Below are 6,419 nucleotides of genomic sequence, written 5' to 3' on the forward strand. Positions count from 1 at the left end.
ATCCCATATGGGTCAATATAACACTTTTAGCCTTATCTTCATTGTAACGGCAGCAGCAATCTTAAAAATTCCAACGGCAACCAATTCTACAGTGCATACTTTCAATTCAGGGTTATGTGTTTTGGAGTCGTATCTGTAACGGTTGATTAACTTTGAATTAATTAAGGATTTTTTTACTTTTTTCACATTTGGACTGTTTCCATGGTAACGGTGGCCATTTTGAAAGTTCTAAAGATGGATGTCTCCCCCTTAGAATGACGAATTATTTTTTTCTGAAAATTTCATTAAATTTGGAACACTTTTCGATTTTTTTTTAATTTTTGCCGTTTCCATGGTAACAGTGGCCATCTTGAAAATTTCAAACCCTAAATGCACATCTGCACATGGGGATGCAAATTATGGTGCATATTACCAATGTTTGTCAAGTCATCTCCGAGAACTAAGCTGGACAAAAAATTGTGGAATGTAAAATCGTAGAATAACAATATGTCCGCCCTTTTACCAACGGGGTGACATATTAACAGACTGAAAATTATTTGTAACCAACTATTCTGAAGGTCTGGGTAATCAAAGACGGTGGGGAAACCTATAAGCCAGGTGAGCTAAAGTCACGTCTCATTATACCGATTTCCGTTGGCAAGGCGCATGTTTCTGGAGTAGTCTTCATTAGCTATACACTCCAGAAAAGCTTTGAAAGCAACAATAAAAAAAAAACAACAAAAAAAAAAACAGAATAGTGAAAACCGTTTAAGATCCACAGATTAGATAGTTCCATTACCTTTAAGGATATGTTACCAGAAGTCGGAATAACAGCTTTTATTGTTGAGTATTCTGAAGTTCAATTTTGTCTGTCTACCAATAAATCACATTTATAACACCACAGTTCTTAAATTAGTCTGTGACGAAACACAATTAAAAAAATATCCAAATGTCATTAGATCACAATGATTTAAACAAAAAACTGATTCCTTTTTTAAATGTTACTTCACTGTTACAAAATGAATGAACCTCGATAATTTCTAAGTAACGGCTAGTCAATAGAAAGGTATATGCTATGAAATTTAGTGAGAGGGGCTGTCCTTGTGGTTATTCGTGTATAGTTACTTAGTTACTTAGTACACGGAAAAAGTAAATACTATGAAACTTAGAAGGTTAATTCAGGCAATTTGATTAGACAAGGAGTTGTAAATATGTGCTAAATATGTATTGGGCTCAACGATGTATATTTAGCCCGTAAATAAGAAAGAGCTGTCTTAGCATTATAATAAAACAATGGAATAGAATTCATGTTCATTGAACTTAATTTGATAAATCTAAATAGATACAAATTCTTAACTGTAAGAATGTCTTAATTCTTTGACCTTTACCCAGTTCATTTCAATTTTCAATTTTCTGCGTGCATAATTTCATATATTACTATAAACATTTTGTGTGGATTTAACCAGAGAGTAACCCCCTTTGTTATAGTCTGAACAATATACTATTCTGTCTTGTAGGTTTACTTTGTTTTTGTTTTGTTTTTGTTTGTTGAATCAAAATCTTTAAGACTAAAATAAATCATTTCACTTGGAAGAGAAAGAGAAGAATAAAAATGTTTTGGTTATTAAAAAAAAATGACTTTAATGAGATGGCAATCAACAATATAGCTCCAAAAATAATTACCCCAAAACTAAGTCACAGGGGTAATATTTCAACTCGAAAGATATGAAATAAAGATGAAAGAAAGAACATTGCCAAAATAAAGGTATTATAAGGTACATGTATGAACGGTAAAAACGCCTAAATCATTCTGCAACAAGGAAACTATTATTCTCAAAAACTAGGGTCAAATATTTGTATTATATATATTTATAGAATATAATCAAATTTCAAGCAAAACAAGGAAGCAGAATAATGAACCATTATAAAGGCTGAGCTTCAAATAGGTGAATAAATTTTACGACAATACAGCGATGAAATATTTTTATACAGGTCAAATGTTAAACCCACGATAACGAGAAAGAATACGAATAATCTTAAAATATGAAGTGTCGATAATATGAAACAAATGTGAAAGGAAAAAGTCTAGATATATAGTTCCTCCTTCGGTTACTAATAGTATTTATTACTTCGTCTTTTTTACATCTATTATTATCATTTTTCCAACTATAGGTATTTTGTTATAAACAGTAACTTTTAGGGAAATGGTCTGACTATCATCGCGTAGGTGTAAACAACTCAGAGCCCTGCATTCTTATTTTATCAATTTTATATGGTTTTGTCACGGTTTATAATTGTATTTGGCAATATTTTATATTTCAATGAAATAAATTCACTGGTTGACGACTCTAACACAATAAATGTCAAATTATGTTGTTTTCTATATGATTGTGACACGAGTGCACTAGTACTACGCAGAGTACTACACAGCAAAATAACCGTCACGGTATAACTGCACGTGACACACAAATATGTATACATGCATGTACATATATATTAATATATGAATAGTCCTTACAAGTCTCAATTGAAATAGCTTTTCTACTTATAATCATCAATATGTCATGTGTCTTCTTTTCTCAAGAATTCAATTACCAAATTAATGTTTAGCTCAAATTCAATACTCTTGAAACTGGCACCGTTCCTCTGTGATCACGTGGTATTGTCCTCTACCAGAGTAGGAAGTGTCGTTTAGGTTCAATTACTCACAGGGTTCTAATGTGTATTTGCTGATTTTAACCACGAGATGAATGATACTACTATAATGTGTGATAGTAGTCTCAAGAGATAATAAGCCTTGGAATACGAGCGAAGACTAGTGGCACGGTCAGCTCGGAATCAGAATACTGTGTCTGGGTGGGGTTGACCTGTGATTTCAGCTTGAAATGACACGTAAAACGTATATCACACTTGCAGGTTTCAATAAGATACAACATCAACGTTTTCTTGTTCTGAATATGTCGTGTGTGGCTTGGTTTTGACTTTTTTGTATTCGGAATCCTCTGGTTTTATCTATAAAATGGCATTAAAAATCTAACTACTTTTCTATTCATAATTTTATAACATGTAGTTTGAAGGCCATTTTTGAAAATCTAAAACGTGCTAGTTCACAAGGTAACAGTCCGCAGGAAGACATGTCACCTTACCTGGACACTTTATTCTGACTCCGAGCCCGGCGACCAGTCTTTGCTCTTACTCTTCATTGCCACGTGCTTAAATTAGCGGAGAAGCAGCAAATACCAATTTTTAAGTCTTTGGTTTGACCCGGCCGGGGTTCGAACGCACGACCTCCCGCACTCGACTTCAGGCGAACACACTACCACGACACCACCGAGGCGGTGTAGGACTTAACTGTACCCGCGCTGACAATGAAGGGCATATATGTTTTTAAAATTTAGTTGCAGAGGGATTGTCGTCAAGACCAGACCTGTGTATAAAGATTGTCAGCTAACGGATTTAAATTTTATATGCATACAGTCAAAACTCAAAATAAAGAACCAATCAACATGTACATATACACAAAACTCTAGATACAAAGCATCACCTTGTAATCAGTAAGACAACCGGATGTGGCTTTTTGGCCAAAATGTGATTCGGTGGTGCTTAGTAGTTCTACGCGCAAAATTGAAATACTTTGCATCGGCCGACGTCAACTAAATTTCTTTTTTCTTTAACTTTTATACCATTTTCTTTTATCCTATTATTATCTATTCTTTTGACCTATTTTTCTCTATTCTTTTTTTGTGCTTTATTCTGCACCTTTGGACCATTATTATCTATTCTGTAAACCCATCCAGGCCCTCATTTGTGATCTAATTTATCATTATTATGCAAAATTAACTGTTCAGATGGTTACAATACTTTTACAATTATTTGCAAATGACGTCTGAATATAAAATACTTTCCAATTGCAACAAATCGAACTTGAATTATTAACCTGTGCATTCAGATTGTTGTCAATATAAAGTGATTCTTTAGAGTGTACCTTTTCAATCAATTTCTATGGACTCTTTAGATTCAGGCCGTTTTCTAAATGGTAATTTAAACTAAATATAAGAGTTAATTGAATTATTGTGAGAAGAATTTAAACGATCCGATCAAAACATCCCAGTTAGACAGAGTTCGCCCTTTGAGAAGTCAATCACGTGGTACTTAACTCATTTATCAAAGTTACAATTCAAAACGCATGTATATAAATATTGATGTTAAAAAAATCTAATAAGTTTCAACATGCAAGTTTTAATTTAATTTCAAAATTTAGCATTTAATATCTCAAGTTTCGATAAATATACTTTAATTTATATACATTTGAACTTTAATCATTTCTAATATTCATGTTCGTGATTTTAATTTTGACTGATATAGGTGTCTGTTTGAAATTATTTTTATCTTCATAATACTGCTTCGGAGGAAAATGTAAAACAAACACAATTTCCAACGTTTAATTTGCAATTTTCTAATTACCGATTGTGTTTCCAACGGAAGATTTTCAAGGGTAAGTGGAAACAATCAAGGAAGGTCAATCCAAATCCCTGTCTATACTGGCCAAGCACCAATTGTGCGGAATTGACACAATACTTTTTTCTACGGAAGCGCATTACACATTCATGGTAAAAAAAAAGAATGGTAGAATAATTGATAATAAAAAAACATGTACACATCAAAACATGCCCTTTTCATAAGGTTTGTATAGCCATAGATACAGTTTGTTCTACCTAGGAGTTGTTTCTCTTGCAAAAATAATCTTTAATTGGTAAAACTATCGATAATTTGAAAATGGACTCTGGAAAACCGTACATTTCAGTGGTTAATAATACATAAAAACGTAAAAACAAGAAGATGTGGTGTGTTTGCCAATGAAACACCTACCCACTAGTGTCAAAATGACAAGCACGTCACAGTGAGGTCTTCTGACAACAATTCGCTGTTTCAGAATCTACTGCATTCTGGGTAATATTTTCAAAATTGTACATCTAAACGTTGTAATTAGTTAATAATGTCATATTCAGTGGATATTCAACCAATGGGTTAACATTGATTTCAGTTTGGGGTACGAACAATAAAATTACCCTTTCCCTTAGTCCTTTAGATTCTGAGACGGCCATGCAGTGGTCAAAACCGTCACGTGACTGTATACTCCACTGTATAAGGCCTCGATATGACAAAACCGTACTGTATACTCCACTGTATAAGGCCTCGATATGACAAAACCGTACTGTATAAAGCCTCGATATGACAAAACCGTACTGTATACTCCACTGTATAAGGCCTCGATATGACAAAACCGTACTGTATACTCCACTGTATAAGGCCTCGATATGACAAAACCGTACTGTATACTCCACTGTATAAGGCCTCGATATGACAAAACCGTACTGTATACTCCACTGTATAAGGCCTCGATATGACAAAACCGTACTGTATACTCCACTGTATAAGGCCTCGATATGACAAAATGGGAAACAATTCAAATGGGAAATTAAACTACCTGATTTATTACAAAACGATTAATGAAAAACAAATATGACAGACTTGAACCAACGACAACCACTGAATTACCGGCTCCTGACTTGGGTCTTAATCTTTTTTTAGCTGTTTTGTAAAGGTTCTTTTGTTGTCTAAAAAACTCCTATCAGTATTTGGCTCCCCGGGCATATGTTTGGTCTGGAATAATGGTACCTGTTAGAGAGTTTTTCAGAAACGTTCGTCATTCGTAATGAAAATGTTATATTATGTTACGTTTATATTAAAATGAGGGGAAAAGCCTGAACAATATATACCGTTGAATAACCTTTTTCTTTTCTTTATTTTTCCTCATATGTGGATAAACACCTGTATCACATGACCCATGCCGTTAGCCATAACTATCAGTGATCTTCGTTATAGATTTTTATTTCACTTTAAATCTAAAGCTATCATCGTCCTTTATCTTAATTAGACATTTTGAAGAAAAAAACCATCCTTGATATCATTTAACATGTTTAACAGAGAAAAATATCTAGTAAATACATGTACATATGAAAATATGATTTTATTTTACCTTAATTTGATTGTTTTCTTCTTTATATGTGTATATCCTTCAATGAATGTTATTAATTCCGCAGTCAATAATCTCACGGATTGATAAATCAGGATATGCAAGAGTGACGTTTACCACGAAAGATCAATATATCTTCCCTCTTCAGTTCAGTGGCTACGTCATGAAACTATACCGATCACTTTTATTTAAAATACGTACCTGTCACAATGGGTCAGTATTCTTCAATCAGAAATCAATATCTTCAGAGTTTATATTTGCTTTTATTTTCCTTGTATATTTACATTTAATTTCAATTTTAAATGCAAGCTCACATACTTATCAGTACATTTATATAAATAATTACGAAACGCAGTGTCAGAGTAAAAAGATTGTGACTTTAGCCAAAGCAAATTTTAAAACC

The 6,419-nt window shown here is 33.2% G+C and overlaps 1 protein-coding gene across 2 annotated transcripts in view; it reads right to left on the bottom strand.

Annotated features, from left to right (window-relative positions):
- LOC127703225 (tetraspanin-9-like) overlaps positions 1–6,182 on the bottom strand; it is a 36,549-nt gene extending 30,367 nt beyond the window's left edge. Inside the window, exon 1 of one of the 2 annotated variants that reach the window (XM_052207753.1) lies at positions 6,020–6,182. The gene's annotated coding sequence lies outside the window, so the exon portion shown is untranslated. Of the gene's footprint in view, positions 1–778; positions 803–6,019 lie in introns of those variants that run through there. The other variant, XM_052207756.1, reaches the window with a different exon arrangement.
- Positions 6,183–6,419: the final 237 nt, after the last annotated feature.

This window comes from Mytilus californianus, unplaced genomic scaffold (assembly GCF_021869535.1).
Source record: "Mytilus californianus isolate M0D057914Y unplaced genomic scaffold, xbMytCali1.0.p SCAF_5, whole genome shotgun sequence".
Classification (NCBI taxonomy): domain Eukaryota; kingdom Metazoa; phylum Mollusca; class Bivalvia; order Mytilida; family Mytilidae; genus Mytilus; species Mytilus californianus.